Here is a 21,712-nt window from a genome sequence, read left to right as displayed (position 1 = left end):
TTATTGTCGAGTGTTTGCTATTGTTTATACTTACCTGGTTCGGTTCTTCGTCTTTTTTTATGTTTTCTATACGAAATCGTTTTATTTTAATTTACCAAAGTCAACGGCCATGTTTTTATGTATTTCCATTCGTCAACGATAAAATAATAATAATAAACGTGAGAATGGTCTCTTTTGGTCCCATGCTTATTCCACCCTGATAGAATCGTTGAGAACAGTTTTTAAGAGCCCTTGAGAAGGGTCTTGTATCGAACACCTGAGTTTCCAAGAGAAATGATGCTGTAAGCCAGAAACCAGACAAAGAAGCACTCAATAATTGGGCCATAACACTTCTCAATATTTGCAACACATGGAGGGGGGGGCATTTTCATTGTTCCCAGCAGCCTCTGCAGAGTTGGGGTGTCTCAGATCCACCAGGCAGGACTGAGAGCCTCTCTTTCCACTCCATTCAGATTTGAAGAGGAAAGTTGTCTCCAGTGTTCAAATACACCACCCCACTTCCCCTTCTCTTCCTTTCTCTTGTAGGTGTCACTGGAGGGAGAGTTGGCAACTCTCCTCAAAGAAAAGGGAATGGTGGTAGAAAATTTCTAGGGAGATAGGGACTAGAGGTCCCTTGGTGTAAAACTAAGAAAAAAAAAAAAAAAGAACAGCTGCTTTGCAAAGAAATAGTTATCCTCTGCTCATGTTCTTTTTTATTTTCCTGCCAAACAATTCTGTTTTTTTCTAAAGACTGGAAGGTGGTGTTTGCTTTGACTGCTGCATTTATTAGTCAATTGGGAGACGAATATGCTACCAGCATATTCCTCTCTCTCTCTCTCTCTCCCCTCTCTCTCCCTCCCTCCCTCCCTCCCTCCCCCCCTCACACCCACACACCCTCCCAACTCTCAGAAGCTTAGAAAAGGTGGGCAGAGTGAATATAGGGTGAGCTGGAAGAGTGGTGACTGGACAATCAAGAACTGACTTCTGCACTTTGAAAGACCAGCTGAACTCCCACTGCCTGGACATTGCAAGTTGGAGAATTTAGTCTGCATCTTGTGTCTCCATTTGGGAGAATCAATGGCGGGGGGTGCAGGATTGGTTTAATCACTGCAGCCTCCTCCCTACAGCCCCCAGCAGAGAGGAACACCAGCATTGGGACTGCATAAACACCAGTGCAGGAGGGAGGGCAGTTCCCAGTAACAAGCCAGGAGGGTCGGGCATCATCCATGCTGATGGGGTGCCAGAGCCTCAGGTGGCCAGAGCTCTGAAATCCTAGTGCAGCGACTCAGGACACCTTCCAGGGACTGCAACAGTGCACCTGCCCCTTAGATAACCTTTGGGCCCCCAGGAGCTTGCCAAGCTCTGATAAGCATCAGAGACGTTCAGGTTGCTAAATAAATCAACCGGTTGCTCCCAACACATTCCCACCTTCCTCTCAGAAAGGGATGCAGAGCAACTTTGCAGAAGGAGCACAAACAGCCTCTCCCAGTTTGGTTTGGTGTGTTGGGGGGGGGGGATTGACTCTGAGATTATCTTACCAGTTAAAAATCTAAGTTGCAGGGTTGAGAGTGTTTTGCAGACACCTATCACAGGGAGATAAGAAACTGTACCAATGTGTCAACAACTGGACTGGAAACCACCCCCCCCCAAATAAAAATGATTTAGAAGAGGGAAAAAGAAGGAGGAGGAGGAGGAGGAGGAGGAGGAGGAGGAGGAGGAGGAGGAGGAGGAGAAGGAGAAGAACCTGAGAAGGGGAGGGAAAGCAGGAAGAAAAGGAGTTGTGGCTTCTTTTTTTCCTAAAAGAAGGCAATTAATGTACCCCCCCCCCCAACTGTTTCCACTCATTTTGTGTCAGATTCTGGACAGTAAGACCCAATGTTTAACATTCTATGAGCCCATAGAAGCTTTGCAGCAGAAATGGCCTCGGGATCATTCATAAACAGGGAACAGCCACTCCTGACTTGCCCCCTGAAGTTCAGAAGTACCTGTGGTCAGAAGTACATCACACACCATCTGTCTATGGTGGGTCTAAGGCCCACAAAATTTTCCCTAAGAAAAGAGATAGAGGTTCAGGGCCACCAATAGCTCACTTGGATAGAGTCCTGCTTTGCAAAGTGAGTAACCCAAGTTTGAGCCTGGCACTGAAGGAAGCTTTGTTATTGGGGTCTCTTTCTGCTGCTGTGAAAGAAGGGAAGAAAGAAAGAAAAAAAAGAGAAAAAGAGAAAAAGAAAGAAAGGGGGGAGAGAGAAGAGATGGCTAACAGTCCTCGTGATGCAAGTATTTGGCTTAAAAACAAATCTTGTAGCACCATAAGAGGCAGCTATTTTTTTTTTAATGTCACTGCTATGCATATGACTTGAGACCAAGTCAACTCCATTTTTTTGAAGTTACTTTACACTTCTTCCAAAGAGATTCACAGCCAGACGGAAGACCCGATTCAAAAGTCTACATCCCACTGGATTGAAATGTGAAAAAGAATTTACTTGCCTTTCCAGGATAAATACAAATACAACAACAACAAAAGAAGCCAAATGACTTGATGGGGAATTAAGTGATCACAGTTCAAGAATTTTAACCTCTTTTCTTCTCTTAGTCCCTTTTCTTTCTTCTCTCTTTTCTTTCTTTCTTTTTTACGCTGACATTTCTTTGAAAGAGATGTACCAGCCCCATGTCCATTTTTTGAAGGTTCCGCTCCAGGGTTTGCATGACAAGTGCCTGGCAGCCACCCTCTTCCACTCCATTAACAAGCTGGGCCCCAAGCTGCAGGTTGCTCTAATCTCATTAATATTTTGGAAACTTGAATATTGAGTGTTTCGGAGGGCCCATTCCCCATATGCCAGCCCGCCCCTGCCATGCTCTCTGCTCTCTTTCTCTCCATTATTAGCAATTAGCTTCCACCTTCCAAAGTCAGGTCCAAGTATCCTAGAGACTCGAAGAGGCATGGGGTTGGCCACCAGTGAGGCGTGTTTAATTGAGCACCCCAACAATGAGCCAAGGCTCCCCAGTGGGTGTGGGGGGAGGGCACTTTCTAGAGTTTTGCAGATTTGCAGTGGCTTGCCTCCCCCCACTCCCTCCCCAGATCCTACCAGACTTTATTTGTGGAGGGTCTAGGCTTCCCACATTTAGAGAAAAATTTATCTGATTCTTCTTTTCTTTCCCTCTTTTTTTCTTCCTCTTTCTTTCTAAGCCCTTCCTTTCTTTTTTCTCTTTTTCTTTCCCTTTCTCTTTCTTTCAAAGTCCTCCCTCTTTCTTTTATTTTCTTTCCCTTTCTTTCTCTCTTCCTTTCCTCTTTCTTTCTTTCTTTCTTTCTCTCTTTCTATAGAAGTTGTAGGGAGATTAATTTTTTAGCCACAACCGAGGTTAAGTTACATCTGATCTCCACTGGGTTTTGCTGGTGGGGGTGGGGGCAGGGGTGGTTGACTTTATCAGAAGGAAAAATAAAAGTGTATGTATGCGCGCCAGAGAGAGAAGAGGGATGGGGAGGAAGCTAAGGGCTTCACCCTGTAAGGTGGGTTCAGCACTTTCTTGGGACTGCCCAGCTGGTTTTAGGGATTCAGACCCCAACAAAGCTCTTGGCTTCGCGTTCATTTGTCAGAGCTAATCTTGCGGTCGCTTCTCTCCCTGTTTTAGAAAGTTTCAGAAAAGAGAAGTCGCTGAGAAGAACTGGAAAGTTAAGGGGACTTGCAAGGCCCCCCTTGCAAGAACTGGAAAGTTAAGGGGACTCCCCCCTACCCCCAACACACACACAGACCACCACCACCATCACCACCACCACCACCACCACCACCACAGATGGGACTGCACCCCATATCACAGAAGGGAAGGGAAAGGGGGTCGGGGGAACGCGTTAAGTCCCGGGACGCTGGAGGGAGAGAAGAGGGGGGGGGGGCTGGAGAGATCGGCTGGAAGTGGGAAGCGTGGGGGGCAGCCGGGGTGGTGGGGGGACCACGGGCGCTTCTTAATTAGAGCACGGCCACAATGGAGCCCTGGCAGCCGCTGCGGGTCGGGCTGGGCAACGCAACGTCTGGAGAAGAGCACGCGCTGTCAGCTGGTGAGCGCTCTCTCCTTTCAAGCGGCTCCCCGGGGAGCAGCCCCGCCGCCCCGAACCCAGCGCCTGCTCTCCGGGCACCCCCATCCCGGCCCCGGGCCCCCTCCCCCAGCCCCCAGCGGGACCCGCCGCCGCCCACTGCACCGCCCTGCACCCCACCCGGCCCACGAGCCGGGTCCAAGTTGCAGCCAAGCGGTGCCCGGGAAGGGGGGGCACCGCTTGCAGGTGAAGGGGAAGGCTTGCAGGGGGAGTAGGGGGGCGAGGGGGGCCTTGAAAGGGGAGTTGGGGGATCAGAGGGGGAATGCTGGGGTAGTGAGGTACGGACAGGGGCGTCCATGGGGGAGTGGGGGACGGAGGGGCAGTGGAGGGATTAACGGGGGCGTGCAGGGGGAGTGAAGGGAGGAGGGAATGTGCAGGGAGAGTGGGAAGCCATTTTATAGACGTAGTGGCGGAGGGCTAATGGGGGCTTGAGGGAGAGTGGGGAGCGTGCAGGGGGTGTGGGGGGGGTAGAGGGGCAGGGTTAGGGGGCAGTGCCCGCGAGTCGCACCCAGCCCTGGAGCCTGCTTGCCCAGGGTAAAAGACCCCCACCCTTCTGCACCCCAAGACCCACCCCCTTTGGCCTCTCGGCTTCCAGGCTTGCCACAGAACTCTGCTTAAGCTTAAGTGCTAGACTTTGGCTGAATAGACAGTAAAAGGGCTCACTCTGTCCCCTCCATTCAGAACTGCGGTGGGCTGGAGGCACACCTGACCGCCCTTCCTTACAACTCCCTTCCCACTCCTTTAGCTCCCTGAATACAGGTGCCAGAGGGCAGGGCGATGCCTCTGCTTCTACCTCGAGCATAGTTCAGGCTTCTGGCGCTGTTAAGGGTCGAACCTGCGGCCCCTGACTCCAGATGTAAGAGAGTCTCCAGCGGAAACCATTCTGCTATCTCCCTGGCCAGAAGTTGTTGCTCTCTGGGGCCACTGGACACCTAATCTTTCTCTGCTAGAGAAACTGTTTCCCAACTTCCCTTTGCTGCAGACTTTTGGAGCAGGGGGTGCAGGTGGAAGGAGGGATGGGCTTGGGACAGGTCCTTTAGTCTCTGGGGCTCTGTGGGGAAACAGCCTCTGAAGGAGAAGGCATCATCCTTTGGATCTCAGATGCCAGTCCAGTCAGAGGGATCTGTGGGCTACTGGTAGACCAGGAAGACAGAACACCAGCTCTTTGTATTGCCAATGAGATCTTACTTCAGCAGAAATGCACAGGATTTGTTTGTTTTTTAAAAAAATATCTTTTTTTAAGTTTTTTAAATATTTGTTTATTCCTTTTTGTTGCCCTTGTTTTTTATTGTTGTAGTTATTATTGTTATTGATGTCGTCGTTGTTGGATATAACAGAGAGAAATAGAGAAAGGAGGAGGGGAAGACAGAGAGGGGGAGAGAAAGACAGATACCTGCAGACCTGCTTCACTGCCTGTGAAGCAACTCCCCTGCAGGTGGGGAGCTGGGGGCTCGAACTGGCATCCCTAGGCTGGTCCTTGGCTTTGCGCCACGTGGTAGAAAGCTATAACCCTATTATTGTATAATCTTGTAAATTACTACTACTACTACTACTAAAAAGAATCAAACTTGTGACCCTTTGCGTGTAAGTCTTATCCTCTACCACTAGACTATCTCTACTATCAGATGGAGACAGATACTTTGGGTTTCTGGGAGAAGCTGACAGAGTCAAGGCTGGGAGGGACCCCAGATGCACTGGGCATGAGCCTGCGAGATCAAAAGTTGTTGCCTTAAAAAAAACTGTTTTTGAAGACATCAGTCCTGAAGACATAAAACTTTTGCCCTGCCCCTTCCCCCAGTTAGAGAAGCCAGCATCAGAACCCATAAGCATTTGCAAGAAACAGCGATCAAAATGTTTCTCAGATAACACAAACTAGGGAACAGGGATGAGTAGACATAAAGTGTTTGGGTTTAAAGTGGGTAGACTTTAAAGTGGGGCCAGGTGCTGGCACACATCTGGTTGAGCACACATGTTACAATGTACTTGTAATATGTTCAAGTCCTCCTTCCCCATTGTGGTGGTGGTGGGGAGAACTTTGCTAGCTATGAGTCAGTGCTGTAGGTGCCTCTCTGTCTCTCTAGCTCCCCTTTCTCCATGTCTCTATAAATAATAATAATAATAATAAATAAATGATATTTTTTAAAAGAGGTAGACTAAGCTGTATGACTCTATATGAACTCTATCCAGAACATAGTCACCAACTTTAGTGGGAGGGTCACTCACCCATAACCTCACTGAAAAAAAACAATTAGTTTCTTTGTGTTGATAATGATTCTCCATGAGTACAGAGAAAACCTGTAGTATGGTGTAGGAGGTGGTGATTTCATGAAACAGCACATTCTGTCTTGGTGACTAGTTCTTTTATTCCTCCCAGACTCCTATTCCATTGTCTCTTATTCATACCTTTGTGTTTCCATCAATGAATGGGCACATAATGGGTATGACGGGTAAGTGTCTATGGGAAGAAGGGCAAACGCTAGAAGAAGTGTATATGGGAGTAAACCTCCATGAAGATACAGGAAAATGAGATGGAGAGGACAGGCGGTTAAGTGCTCAAAGTACAATGTGTAAGGACCCAGTTTCAAGCTCCTGATCCCCACATACAAGGGGAAAGCTTCACGAGTGGTGAAGCGGGGCTGTAACTGTCTGTCTCTCTCCCTATCTTCCCCTCTCTGTCTCTATCCAATAATAAAGAAAGAAAAACAGAGAGAGAGAGAGAGAGAGTTGAGGGGGAGAAAGTGAGATAGAGTCTCATGTTTACAGAACTTAGGACTTGGTTGGTCTCTCAGAATTCAATCACAGAAAAAAAGCTCTCCACCCTAAACAAGAGTGGCCTTGCAACAACAACAACAAAAAGCCAACACAATGTTGTAACCTTATGTTTGTCTTGGAATGATTTCACTCATAGCCCCCAAGCTTCCATCCATCATTTCTCTAAGCCACAGTAGAGGTCCTGAGAAGTTTGAGGGTCTCTATGTGATAATCCTCAAATGAATCACAGTTCTATCCCCTTCATTTGTAAGCTCAGCAAATATCTTTCTTCAGTCTCTTGCGAAAGTGTTAAAACAGAGAAGGAGACATAATATTCTACCAGAAGAAAACTGAGGTTAAGTTCAGGTCCGTTGAAGGGAGTGACCTAGAGCCAGGGCTGCAGAAACCAGACCAAGGATGTCGTTTTCTCCATCATAGTCACCTGCCAGTCACCGCTCTTTCTATTCTTGCTTAAACTTGTGAGTGACAGAGATTTTGAATACTTCCACTTTGTATTGTCTCCAGAGACAGAGGAGAGAGAATTCTATGGAGGTCCCCACAGATCAGATCTCTGTTTCCATGTGGAAGGGTTGGGAGACAATAGGATAAGAATCATTTCACCCAAGTGCTAGGACCTGCATAAGAATCCCGCTTTGAACTGAACCCCCAGCTCCCCACCTGCAGGGGAGTCACTTCACAGGCAGTGAAACAGGTCTGCAGATGTCTATCTTTGTCTACCCCTCTCTGTCTTCCCCTCCTCTCTCCATTTCTCTCTGTCCTATCCAACAACAACTGTATCAATAGCCACAACAATGTTAAACAACAAGGGCAACAAAAGGGAAAACAAATAAATAAATAAATAAATACAAAATTTTTTTTTACAAAAGAATCACTTCACCCAACAGACCAACTGTTATTGTAGTCCCAGGAGAAATTCACTTAGATTCTCAATAGAAAGTCTGCTCAAAATGCTGACAAGAACTAGATTAGGACACACTGTTAATGCTTATAGGTTAGAACTCAAGGTTAATATGCATGGTGCATGCAAGTGTGACCCACAGAGTAAGGACCTCCAATCAGGTCATTCCCCCCACCACCACCACCACCGCCAAAGTATTGCTTCATCTCTGTGTGTAAGAATAGTAGAAAAATCTCCAAGGGACACTGTGCTTCTTTTTCTCATTTCTCCTGGTGAGAGCAGTAAGCCAACCTGCTACATTTGTAGATGTGGATCCTTCAGTGATAACATGCATTTTTTATTTGCCTGGTCATCTGAGCTATTGGCTCCCCCACCCCCACCCCAGCCTTCCTCCAAGTATGTCTGTCCAAGTGCTCCAGTATCTGGATAGGACCCTGCTCTACTTTGTATCTGACTTGAGTTTGTGCTCCATTTTGTTTTTATTTTTTAAATTATCTTTATTTATTTATAGGATAGAAACAGATAGAAATTGGGAGGGAAAAGAGAGATAGAGAGGAAGAGAGGCAGAGAGATAGTTATAACACTGCTTCACCACTCGCAAAGCTTTCCTCCTGCAGTTGGGGACCTGGGGCACTTTGTAGCATGTGTGCTCAACCAGGTGCACCACCACCCACTCCCATGTGCTCCATTTTATAATAGGGTATACCTCCACCCCACTCCTTGATTTCAGGATTTTTTTTTGCTTGTGACTTAGATGATTCCAGTGTCCCCCAGGGAGTAGAGGGAGGTAGCCAAGGCATTTGAAAAGCACAATATGCTTCTAATCATAAAAGGGAGGGGGGAGAACTAGATATGTCATTTTATATTTATATTTTATTTATTTAAACTAGAGCACTGTTCAGCTTTGGCTTGTGGTGATGTGGAGGCTTGAATCAGGGACTTGGGAGCCTCAGGCATTAGAGTCTCTTTACAGAAGCACTTTGCTATCCCCCTTTACACACACACCTGAGAAGTCACATTTGGTACTGTCTTTCAAACAGAGACTGTGCATTATGGTAACAAGTGGCATTTAGACCAGACTTCCTCCACTATTTGGGGGGGGGGGGGCATCTCCAAAGCTCAAATTTCAAAGGAATCCAGAACCCTGCTAGAACTGGAGAGCTCAGTCCCTAGGGTTCATGGTGGGTCAGAGGAGGCTGTCCCCAGCACACGCGCGTGGCCACCTGCCTCCCTCAGGTGCATGTAGTTGTTCTCAGCAGGGAAGGGCGAGGCCTCCCAGATCAAAGGCCCTAGTTCTTGTGCCAGTCACCCTGGTGTCAACCAGTCTGGCTCACGGAGGCATGGGGGCCCCTGAGAGCATGCCAGAGAGGGCGAGGCTTGTCAGCAGAAGGGCTGGGTGGAGACATTGCTTCTGTGGGTCCCCTTATTTTGTTAACTAGGGGCCATTTTCCAAACTCTGTTCCATGCTCTGTGCATGAGTTCTTCTAGAAGATTCCATGCTCCCAGTGTGGCTTAACATCTTTTCTCGGGGGTGTTTGGGGGTATGTGATACAAAGCCCCAGTTCTTTCACCAGCACCTCGGATAGAGTCTGAAGGGGCAGGGACTGCATCTCCACCAGTCACCCTGCAGTTCTGGAAGCAGGCAGAGAGGCAGATGGAGGCCCTGGCCACACAGCCCTGGGCTGGACACCACCCCCCTTTACAACCGTAGGCTCACAACCCCTTGCAGGTAGTGCGACCTTTCCAGAAGGTTCTCCCAGCCTTTTGCCCACAGCCCCCACCTTCCTACCAAGCCTGTGGCCAGTGACTGGGACTGCCTTACTGAGACAGAAATTGAGAAGGAAGGAGTAGGCATAAGTGGAGAAAGAGGAGGGATAAAGGGAGAGACAGGAAAAGAAGAAGAGACAGAGACAGAGACTAGAGACACACAGAGAGAGGTAGAGAGAGAAGGAGAAGAGAGGGAGAGAGGGGAGAGGAGGAGAAAGAGGAAGGAGAGAGAGACAGAGACAGAGAGAGAGAGAAGAGGAGGGGAGGGGAGGGGAAAGGAGGAGGGGAGGGGAGGGGAGGGGGGAGAGAAGGGAAGGGAAGGGAAGAGAAGAGAAGAGAAGAGAAGAGAAGAGAAGAGAAGAGAAGAGAAGAGAAGAGAAGAGAAGAGAAGAGAAAGAGGGAAAGGGCTACAACCAGATTTCACCACCCATTAAGTTCCCCCCCCCTGCAGGTGGGGACAAGTCCTTGCGCACTGTGGCCTGTGCACTCTACCAGGTGCTCCTCCATCCGCCCCACAGTTTGCAAGTGTCTACCTTGAACCTCTCCCCCTCCTGCCACCCACACTCTGTCTGCCTTTGTGGGTTAGACCTGCACAGGCCACCAGCCAGCACCTTACACCTAGCAAACCTGCGGGAGAGCCCCAGGAAGTGGGGAACCCCCTGGACTGAGCTGCAGTTGGGGGAGGAAATTTGTTTAAGCCATTGGGGACAATCACATCTCTCTCACCCCCCTCAATCTCCAACCAAAGCCTTTGCCTCATCTCTTGTCAGTCCGGAATCATGCAGGGCTCAGCTCCCCTTGAGGTGCAGAATCAGATCTCTGTCTCAGTGCTCAAGAGCCCTCCCTCCCAGGCCGCAGCTGCACAAGGGAGGAAGCTCACACCACCATCCAAGTGTCCCTCAGCACAGGCCTCTGGGCTCCTTATAGAAATTGAGGACTCCCACAGCAACCCTCCTCCAGACCCCCTCCTCCTCCAACACCCCCCTCCTCAGCACCCCTCATCAGTTCCCCTCCTCCTCAGCATTCTTTCTCCTCAGCACCCCCCCCCTCAGAACTTCTCCAGCACCCCTCCTCCTCAGCATCCTCTCCTCAGTACCTCTCCTAGAGCTCCCCTACTCCTTAGCACTCTTCCTACTCAGCACCCCTCCTCCATAATCCCTCCTCCTCCAGCACCCCTTCTCCAGGGTGGACCAGTGATGGGGCCTCAGGGCAGCCCCTCCCAAGCTCACGTTGGCTGAGGCCCACAGAGCACACTGCTGTCTGGGCATCTGTAAACCCTCCTGGATCATTTCTCTCCAGAAAACCACCCTTAGTTCCTTCTGTTTCTCTCCATCTGGGGGTCCCCCCCCCATTTATTTGTCATCTGCCAGTAGACAGAAGTCTCTGTCTTGCAGCCCTGGGAACCCTGTGAGGCCACCCTGCTTGGAACGAATGGTGCTGCACTTGCAGAGAACAATGGAGGGCTGAAAGGAACTGTTGCAACACTGCCCTAAAGTTTCCTGAGGAAACCGATCCTTTCGTCAGGTCCTCTTGAATTTTTCAACAGTAAACTAGTTCCATCTCCAACTTGCACATTCCCATTAGTTTTCTCTGTGCCTCAGGAAGCATCAGTTTTATTTACCCCACATATACATTAAATCAATGAGTGAGACTGTGGTTAAACAATCCTGAGAGAAATCAAGAGAGGGAGGGAGGGAGAAAGAGATGTTGATTCTAGGAGCGGCTTGCACCTGCCCAGTGCATCTCTGGAGGCATTCTCTGAGACAGCTGGGAGGCAGAGGGTTAATCATTACAAAGGTGATAGGAGATTCCAGTCTTCTCAGTTTAGCTTCTACACTGGGCTTGTAAAGATTCACACTTTACCCTGGAAAGGATAGAAAGTTATTCTCAGATGTGGTTGCCTCTTTTGGAAGTTTAATCTCCAAGGAAATGTTTCTTTTCTAAGCCTGGAGACACATGACTTCCATGATAAAAGACATCCCTAAGTCACCCTCCATGACTCAGGTCTGGTATTCACTTCAAGCTTCTTAAGCTTTATGAAAATGTAAGCTTCTTAAATGGCCCAACACCTCAGGTCTATAAAATATTAAGCTACAGTTTTGATTTGCTGTTATTGTTTATTTTATTATTGGATAGAGACAGATAGAAATTGAGGGGGGGGAGCAGGAGAGAGAGAGAGAGACCTGCAGCCCTGCTTCACTGCTCTTGAAGATTTCTGCCTGCAAGTGGGGACCAGGGGCTTAAACCTGGGCCCTAGAGCACTTTAATGGAACCACCTGGTCCCTTATAGTTGTTGTTTTTTGTTCCCCGGAGCACTGGTAAGTTCAGTGGTACTATTACAGTGGTACTAGGAATTGAACCTGGGAGTTTAGAGGTCCAGGCATGAAAGTCATTTTGCATAATCACTGTGCTGTCTCTCCAGACCCAGTCCCATTTTTACTTTTTAAAAAGAAACTTCTTGGGGTCTGGGTGGTGGCACACCTGGTTGAGCACATATGTTATAATCCACCAAGACTGGAGTTTGAGCCCCCAGTCACCACCTATAGGGGGGAAGCTTTTGAGAGTGGTAAATCAGTGTTACAGGTGTCACAGTCTCTCTCCCTCTCTATCACCTTCTTGCCTCTCAATTTCTTTTTTTATTTTAATTGTATTTACGTATTTATTTATTGGATAGAGGCAGCCTGAAATCAGGAGGGAATGGGGTGATAGAGAGGGAGAGAGACAGAGAGACACCTGCAACTCTGCTTCACCATTTGCAAAGTTTTCCCCCTGCAGGTGGAGAATGGGGGTTCGAACCTGGGTCCTTACACATTTTAACATGTGTGTTCAACCAAATATACCACCAGCCAGTCCTCTTCCTTCTCAATTTCTTCCTGTCTCTATCTAATAAACAGATGAAGATAATATCAAAATTAATTAATTAATTAAAGAAACTTCTCAGGGCTGGGTAGTGATCTTCACCCAGTAAAGCACAGACATTACAGTGTGCAAGGACCTAGGTTAAAGCCCCTGGTCCCCACCTGCAGGAAGGAAGCTTCACAAGTGAAATAAGTCTGCAGTTGTTTCTCTCTATCCCTCTCTATCACCCCCTTCCATCTCAGTTTCTCTGTTTCTATCCAATATGTAAATAGATAAAATATTTAAAAGAGAGAAAGAGAGAGAGGGAAAGAGAGAAACTTCTCTGAGGATTTCATTAAGTTGGCTAAGACTGGTTCACTTGGTTTTGCTTCCTGACAATGATTACCAAGAAGTTTTCTCCTCTGATATTTCTGATTACTGCTAGTCATATTTTAATTTAGGAAAATTAATGAGTTTACCTTCCCCTCCCCCTTTCAGAACAAGGAAGCTTACTTCTTCTATTGGTAGACAATCAATTCCTAGATAGGAATCAGATAGATGTATCTTATTACGATACACCTCTCTTGTGTTGTATTTTCCTGATCCCAGGAAAGCAAGGTTGAAAGAGCTTTCTGTCACTGGTGTGTTATGAACAAAACCAGCATTCATTTCCTCTCTAGTTGAAGCTGCATCTGAAGATCCCTCCGGCTCAGTGCTGTGATGATTAACCCAATGAAACCAGTCCCCTGTGGGGGCCATTATCTACTGTCAATATTTTTATAGCCTATGAGGAGTTTGGCTTACTTCCTGATAGAGGGAGGGTTTTCTTCTTCTTCTTTTTCTGAGAAGATAAATATGTACTCTACAAATATATGTTACTGAGCAGGTACAAAAAAGCGGGAGGGAAACAGGAGCCTAGCATCTGCTGTCTTGAAGGTTGGTTGTGTGGTTAATAATTGCTCTAGAATACTTGGACAGGGTGTGTATTAGATGTTCAGAGCCAGGACTTAGAGGCCTAGGTCTAGAAGCTTCTGCTGTTCTGTCCTGAACCTGTCCTAAGATAATAAGTGAGATTTGAGCTCATGTTTATGCCAATTTACCCCAGTGCCAGCCACTTCTAGCTCCTGACTTGGAGAAATTTTATCAACTGTATTTTTTCCCCCTCAAAGAGATGGACTACTACAAAGTTCATCTCATTTAAGAGGACCAAACTTTACAACATTAGATTGTCATGAGGATATATTGCGAGTACCGGGTTAATGTTATCAAGGCTCTACTTTGTATGAATAAACATCGGCTTTAAAGTGTATGCAAATAAAATACCAGCCTTTAGGTCAAAGTATGTGCTTTAAAAAGGATAACACTTTCCTGAAACTGCCAGCTTATGGCTATTCTGATCAGGCAAAAGACTAAGTCAGATGTGCATGAATGTAGACTAGCGTGAGATAATGTGAAGCATTACAACATCTTGATGTATGAATGATGGGAGCGGGGAGATTGCTCACCTAGCAGAGCCTGAGGTCGCCATGTTTAATGCCCTGCATTTGGGTCCTGGACCCATATGGGAGCATCATGGATGGCAGTGTGCTCTAGCACCTCTCTACTCTCACTTCTCTCTTCCTTCCTGAAAAATTAAAAACACAAAAAGAAAATGGATCTGGAAGATCACTCAACAGTGTCACACATACACAAGGCTATGAGTTCACTCCCCGGTGTCATATAACAATGATAATAAAATAAATACATTAACAAAAAACTATGACATATATAACTATGACAAATAATATCCAGTTTTGGGAGTTTTCAAGCTAGAATACTTTCATCAAGAATTTGGAGTTGACTGATGACATAGCTCACTTGGATAGTGCATTGATTTGCCCTGTGTGTGATGCAGGTTCAAGTCTGGTTCCCGTTGCATTAAAGAAGCTTTGGTGCTGTGATGTCTCTCTATAAAAAAGAGAATTAGTATTTTTTTCTCTGTGTTTAAAGTTGTATCTTTTAAAATGAACGATGTATTTGAGGTCTATAAAAACTGTTTACTTTATAATTTTCTTACTTTATTAATTCTGTGTGTGCATGTAAAGAAAAATATTTGCATTTCTGAATCTGTTTCTTTTCTTTTCTTTTTTTGCCTCCAGGATTATTGCTGGGGATCAGTGTCTGCACCATAAATCCACTGCTCCTGGAGGCCATTCCCCCCCCCTTTTGTTGCCCTTGTTGTTGTAGCCTTGTTGTGGTTATTATTGTTGTTGTTGATGTTGTTCATTGTTGGATAGGACAGAGAGAAATCGAGAGAGGAGGAGAAGACAGAGAGGGAGAGAGAAAGATAGACATCTGCAGACCTGTTTCACTGACTGTGAAAAGATTCCCCTACAGGTGGGGAGTCAGGGGCTCGAACTGGGATCCTTCTGCGGGTCCTTGCTCTTTGCACTATGTGTGCTTAACCCACTGTGCTACTGCCGGAACCCCGAATCTCAGTTTTCTTATGTGTAAAAAAGGAAAGAACTATAGAAACTTTCCTCAGAGAATCACATAAAACTATGTATCAAATGCATATGAGAAAGACAGTTTAAGATAGCAGCTGTATCTCTCTGTTCATGCCAGACTAGGATGAGACAACAATCAGTGCCAATATTATGAATGATCTAAGCAACAATGGCCAGGGAGATAGTCCAGTGGGAAGCCATCAGACGTGTATGCCTGAGATTCCAGGTTCAATCCTTAGTACCAAAGTGCCACTGTATGTCAGAGCTGAGCAGTTTTCTCATCCCTTTCTCTCTCTCTCTCTCTCTCTTCTCTCTCTCTCTCTCTCTTTCTCTGATGAAAATCAATAAATATTCTTTTTTATCTTAAATAAAAGGACACAACAGGTTGAGGACCCAGTGGTGGCTCACCCAGTTGAGTCCACCTATCACCATGCGCAAGGACCTGGGTTCAAGTCCCTACTCTCTACTTGCAGGGGAGAATCTTCATAGATAATGAAACAGATCTGCAGGTGTCTCTCTGACTCTCTCCCTCTCTGTCTCCTCCTCCCCTTTCAATTTCTCTGTAGCATCCAATAAAATGGTGATGGTGGAAGGTTAAGGGAAGGGAAAAAGTGGCTTCCAGGAGTAGTGGATTCATAGTGCTGGCACTAGGTCCTAAAGATAACCCTGGTGGCAAAAAAAAAAAAAAAAAAATCCAAATACCATTCAGTGATTTCTCTGGTGTAGTTTGTGACCCCTTGAGGGCCTAGAGTTACAGTGACACAGTGGCTACCATCTCAAACTCCATGACCAGATATAGAGAAAAGGATCTGTAAGCATTCATAGTCTCCTCCATTTGGCATTGACACACATCACTTCTGCTCCCACCACACTGCTCAGAACTGTTCATAGGACCTAGCCACACCCCACCAGACAGGCCCACCACCAAAGGGACCAGGGCTACTTGGACTAAAGCATCAATGACCATCACAATTAAGGGGGATGGTTACAGGTGGCATTATGCTTTACAGATGAAATGTGTGATGCATAAAAACATACACAGGGGCTGTGAGGGGGGTAGCTCAGCCTAACGTAAGTCAGTCTAAAATCAGCACCATGTGGGGGTTTCACTCTCTAAATTGAATATGCTTGGAGACCATTAAACTAGGTAACACAGAAATAAGAACCCTGACAGTAAAACATGGCAGCCTAAGTGGGGTTAGAGTGTTATGTGGAAAACTGAGTATGTTACACATGTGCCAACTACTGTATTTTACTGCCGACTGCAAACCATTAATTCCCCAAATCAAGAAAAGAAGAAAAGAAATTTATTGAGTGCTTGTTGTATTTCAAGCATGGTGCTGATAATGTATTAGCATCTTGTCTACTTTATTCATTTTTATTTTTTATTTTTATTTTTAAAATTTATTATTTATTCCTTTTCATTTCCCTTGTTGTTTTATTGTTGTAGTTGTTACTGTTGTTGTTATTGATGTCGTCGTTGGATAAGACAGAGAGAAATGGAGAGAGGAGGGAAAGACAGAGAGGGGGAGAGAAAGACACCTGCACAACTGCTTCACTGCCTGTGAAGCGACTCCTCTGCAGGTGGGTATCTGGGGGCTCAAATCGGGATCCTTATGCCAGTCCTTGTGTTTTGCGCCACCTGTGCTTAACCTGCTCCACTACTGCCTGACTCCCTCATTTTAATTTTATTTATTTTATCAAAGCACTACTCAGCTCCTGTTGATCATGGTGTGGGGGATTGAACCTGGGACTTTGAAGCCTACGGCATGAGAGACTCTTTGCATAACCACTATGCTGTCTACTCTTGCCCTAGCATCTTGTCTAACTATGAATTTAATACTTAAAAAAAAAAGACCAAAAAACATGGCAGCATAGACAGTGTTGGGGAGTTTCCCTTAAAATACAGCCAGAAGTCAGCTCTATATCTCATGCAGTCTACACTAGCTCATCAGCACAGTGTGTCGGATCTACCCAGACACCGAGATTTCTCAAGGGGTGTGTGTGTGTGTGTGTGTGTGTGTGTGTGTGTGTGTGTGTGTGTCCCCAAAAGCTTGTGGCACTGGCAGGAGAGAGAGAGAAAGAAAGGCGTGGGGGGAGAGCAGTCAATGTTCTAGTCACAGTCTTGATAGAGTAGAGAGCCCTGGAGGTACAAGCTTCAGACCAGACAGGGCACTGGGACAAGACTTCAGGTCCCCAGGACTCTAGTGAGCAACATCAGAATCAGGGAAACATCCTCACAGAGATCTGTAATGGGAGTGCTGTATCCAGATTCTCAACTATAAGGATTTGAGCAGTCATACTCTAACAGACTACATCACCCTTCCATGCCCCAGGCCTAAGAAGTCTGTCTTCAGCTATATGTCACAATAGCTTCAGCCTACAGATACCAACTTTGCAGAGGAAGCTTCCCCAGGTGGTGTCAATTGTGTTTCAAGCAAGAAAAAGTATCAGGTTTGTAGAGGCTCTTAAGTCCCTAGGAGTCCTATGAGAGCTCCTTCATAAGGAAAAGGTCTCTTGCAGCCTCCAGGGACCAATACAGCAAGCAGACACAATGTCATAGCCATCTCAGCAACATGCCCTGATAGGGAAACCCCCTACCCCACCACTTTGGAGGTAAGTCAGTGTCAAAACATTGTAGGTATAGGACTCCAGGGTACTTCTCTACAGGGAGAGGCCCAGCTCACTCTGGACCCTGTGACTGGGTCCTGTGACCAGAGACTTTGAACCCTAGCTATTGTAACAAGCACACAGTGCCCCAGCCCCACCTTGTAAATCCAGAGAAGTGTGTTTCCCAAGTAAGCCAACACCAACAGCAGATTTCCTAGACTGGGCATCCAAGGAGGAGTCTGGGACCACAGAGGTTAAGTTTAGATTAACAAATGAATGAAACTGGACTTAAGAGGAGAGAGGATGATTAGGGACTTTATACCCACGCTGGTCCTTCCCTCAACAGAGCCTTTGATAGAAGAAAGCTCTAGGCAGAAGTTCTCTCTTGCTCTCATGCACTGTACCTAGAGCTCCTGAAAAGGAACAAAAAACTAAAAAACAAAAACAAAGAGACAAACCCAGGCCTTTAAAACTACAGCCACAGCACCTCCTACTGGAAAAATAAAGTAAGTGCCAAAAGGTTAAATATTGTAGCAGACTGAATAAGAAAAAATTTTACAGAAATCACTCTTAAAAATACAAAAATAGTGAGCATAACAAGCAATCAATTTAACATAATGTAATGACCTGGAGGAATAATTCACCATGGGATGCCTGGCTTTCCATATATGTGCCTAGCTTTATTTTACATATTTTTAAGATTAAAAAAAAATTTGTATGTTTTTTTCCCTTTTGTTGCCCTTGTTGTTTATTGTCATTGTTATTGTTATTATTGTTGTTGTTGCTGCTGTTGTCATTGTTGGATAAGACAGAGAGACAGAGAGGGGGAGAGAAAGATAGACACCTGCAGACCTGCTTCACTGCCTGTGAAGCAAACCCCCTGCAGGTGGGGAGCTGGGGGCTCAAACTGGGATTCTGATGTCGGTCCTTGCACTTTGTGCCATGTGCTCTTAATCCACTGCGCCACTGCCTGGCTCCCAAAGATATTTTAAAATATTTACTTATTTGTTTCCTTTTGTTGCCCTTGTTGCTTTATTGTTGCTGTAGTTATTATTGTTGTTGTTACTGATGTTGTCACTGTTGGATAGGACAGAGAGAAATGGAGAGAGGAGGGGAAGACAGAGATGGGAAGAGAAAGATAGACACCAGCAGACCTGCTTCACTGCCTGTGAAGCAATTCCCTGCAGGTGGGGAGCTAGGGACTCGAACCCGGATCCTCATGCTGGTCCTTGCGCTTTGTGCCACATGTGCTTAACCCACAACACTACCACCCAACTCCTGCTTTATTTTATAATTAATTAATCAATTAATTGTTGCCTCCAGGGTTATCACTGGGGCTTGGTGCCCACACTAAAAATCCACTGCTCCTGAAACCTGCTTTGCCATTTGTGAATTGGACCCTATGTGTGAGACTATGTGAAAGCTTGGTAGAGCTTAGGGAAGCTCCCCCTATTCTCAGATGGAGGTCTGGAAAGACACCCCGCTTGTTAGCCTCTCTCCATAGAGATGAGCCAAGAGGGAAAAGTCTCCTAGACTCCACTTTCTCTTGTTAGACTCTCAAGCTCACAGAAATCTCTCAGTTTCTCCCTGCTATCAACAGGCCGCATGGCTGCCTACTTTAAGGTTCACTCAACCTTCACATAGTCACCCAAAGTTCACACATCCACCTCACTTTTGATCACAAAGGAGAACACACTCCATCAAACACCTCCCCAACACCAGACAGTAGCTTCAAAACTCTATTTCCTTATGTTCTTTGATATCTATGACTTACAACAAGCCTTGTTTATCTTCTCTCTATCTCATTTTACTGGTTTAACCCCTACGCTTCTCTCAAATGCCTTTAGATAATTAACCTGTTTGCATCATGGAAAATAATTGTCTTGATCTTTATGTATCACATCAATTCTTGTCATACCAGCCCCCTACCATAGGGGCAAGCTGACCTTTAAGAAACCTGCAATTTCTGACATATTTGAAAAATGTTCTTTGTTTAACTTTCTATATAAACCCAAGCCTACCCTCAAATAAACAAGTGTTTGTACCAAGATGCTCCCCAATATCTCTTGTCTAGATCTTTGAGCCCCTTAGGCCAAAGAGGGAGAATTGGTAAGCTTACCTCCTGGCCAGAGCCACCCCACGTGAGCCCCAGCACCTATGCAGGTAGGGAGGTCGAGGCTCTAATCCAGATCTTTATAATATCCTATCCTCTTCCTGCAGTCCCATCTCAAAAAATGTAATTCTACCCCTCCTAGTTACTGAGGTTGAAATCCAAGGAGTTATGCCAGGGAGACAGCATAATGGTTATGCAAAGAGATTCTCATCTCTTAGGCTCCAAATTCCCAGGTTCGGGGTCAGTTAGTGCTGCACCTGTTAAGCACTCACATTACACAATGTGCACAATGACCCAGGTTCAAGTCCCTGATCCCCACCTGCAGGGAGAAAGATTCACAAGTGGTGAAGCAGTGCTGCAGGTGTCTCTCGGTCTCCCTTTCTCCTCTCAATTTCTCTCTGTTTCTATTCAATAATTAATAAATAAAAATATTTATAAAAAAATAATCCCAGGTTCAGTCCTCTGCACCTCCATAAACCATAGCTGAGCAGAGCTCTGGTAAAAATAAATAATAAAAATACAAATAATAAAAAAAAAGAAATTCATGGAGTCATTGAAAGGAAGCCCTGGGCTGGTGAGAGCATAATGGTTATGCATAACATTTTCATAGTTCGAACTTGGCTCCCACCACATTGAAGGAAGTATTAGTGCTATGGATTCTTTTACTTTCTTTTCTCTTTGTGTTTGTCTCTCTTTCTCTATAGTAAGAAGAGGGCAGGGGTAGATAGCATAATGGTTATGCAAACAGACTCCCATGCCTGAGGTTCCAAAGTTCCAGGTTCAGTCCTCTGCACCACCATAAGCCAGAGCTGAGCAGTGCTCTGGTAAAAAAAAAAAAAAGAAGAAGAAGAAGAGGAAGAAGATGAAAATATATTCAAGGGGTCCAGTAGTGGTGCACCTGATTGAGTGTACATATTACATTGCACAAGGGTTGGGTTTGAGTCCCTGGTCCCCACCACTTTGCGAGTGGTGAAGCAGTGTTGCAGGTCTCTCTCTCTCTCTCTCTTCCTCTCTCCCTCTCCCCCCCATCCCCTCTCAATTTCTGGCTGTCTCTATTCAATAAAGGAAGAAAGAAAGAAAGAAAGAAAGAAAGAAAGAAAGAAAGAAAGAAAGAAAGACTGCTCCTATTAAAATAAATAAATAAATAAAAATCCACTGCTCTTGGCAATGTGGCCTAGGTTTAAATCCTGATACCAAAACTCTCTCTCTCTCTCCAGGTATGTGTACATGTATATGTATTTGTATTTGTGTATGTATACACTTGTATATGTGTATCTATATCCACATGTATTTCACATGAAAACTGATTCCCAGGAGTGATTCTAGAATACATGTGGGCCGGGTGGTGGTGGTGCACTTGGTTGAGCCCACATGTTACAATGGGCTAGGACCTAGGTTCGAGCCGTCCAGCCCCACATGCATAGGGAAAGCTTTGGGAGTGGTGAAGCAGGGTTGCAGGTGTCTCTCTGTCTCTGCCTTTCAGTCTCCCCCTTCCACTCAACTTCTGGCTGTCTCTATCCAATAAATAAAGATAATTTAAAAAATGTAAAGAAAAAGAAAGAACACATGTATGAGGTCTCAGCTCAACAAAAATTAAAATTTTATGGAGAGACAATTCTTCTTCTAGTGTTTGCCCTTCTTCCGTAGCCAGTCAACAGCGTCAGGTTGAGCCTGATGTAAAGTTTCGAGACCTCCTTTGAATCTGGAGAGGTGGCAGCAATGAAGTACATCAAATACACTCAAATCCAGAACAAAGAATCAATAGAGTACTAAAAAGGGAGGGAGAGTTATTCACCAAAAAAGAACAAAACTATAAAAATACCAGCACCAGGATATGCCACACCTGGCTGACTGCACACATTACAATGCTCAAGGACCTGGGCCCCACCAGCTTCATGAAAGCTTCAAGAGTGATGAAGCAGGGCCACAGGTGTCTCTCTGTCTCCTTTATATCTCCCATTTACCTCAATTTATCTCTGTCTCTATCCAAAATAAATTAATGAATTAAATATTTTTAAAACTATAAAAACATCTGAGTTGCTGTACATGAACAACATAATTAATGAAAAAAGTGATTAGTAAAACTTGAGATGGAATATCACCAATAACTCAAATGAAAGGGGGGAAATAAATATAATTTAGGGCAACAATGAGGAAACACT

Source organism: Erinaceus europaeus, chromosome 3 (genome assembly GCF_950295315.1).
Source record: "Erinaceus europaeus chromosome 3, mEriEur2.1, whole genome shotgun sequence".
Lineage (NCBI taxonomy): Eukaryota > Metazoa > Chordata > Mammalia > Eulipotyphla > Erinaceidae > Erinaceus > Erinaceus europaeus.
Note: the sequence above shows the minus strand (reverse complement) of the source record.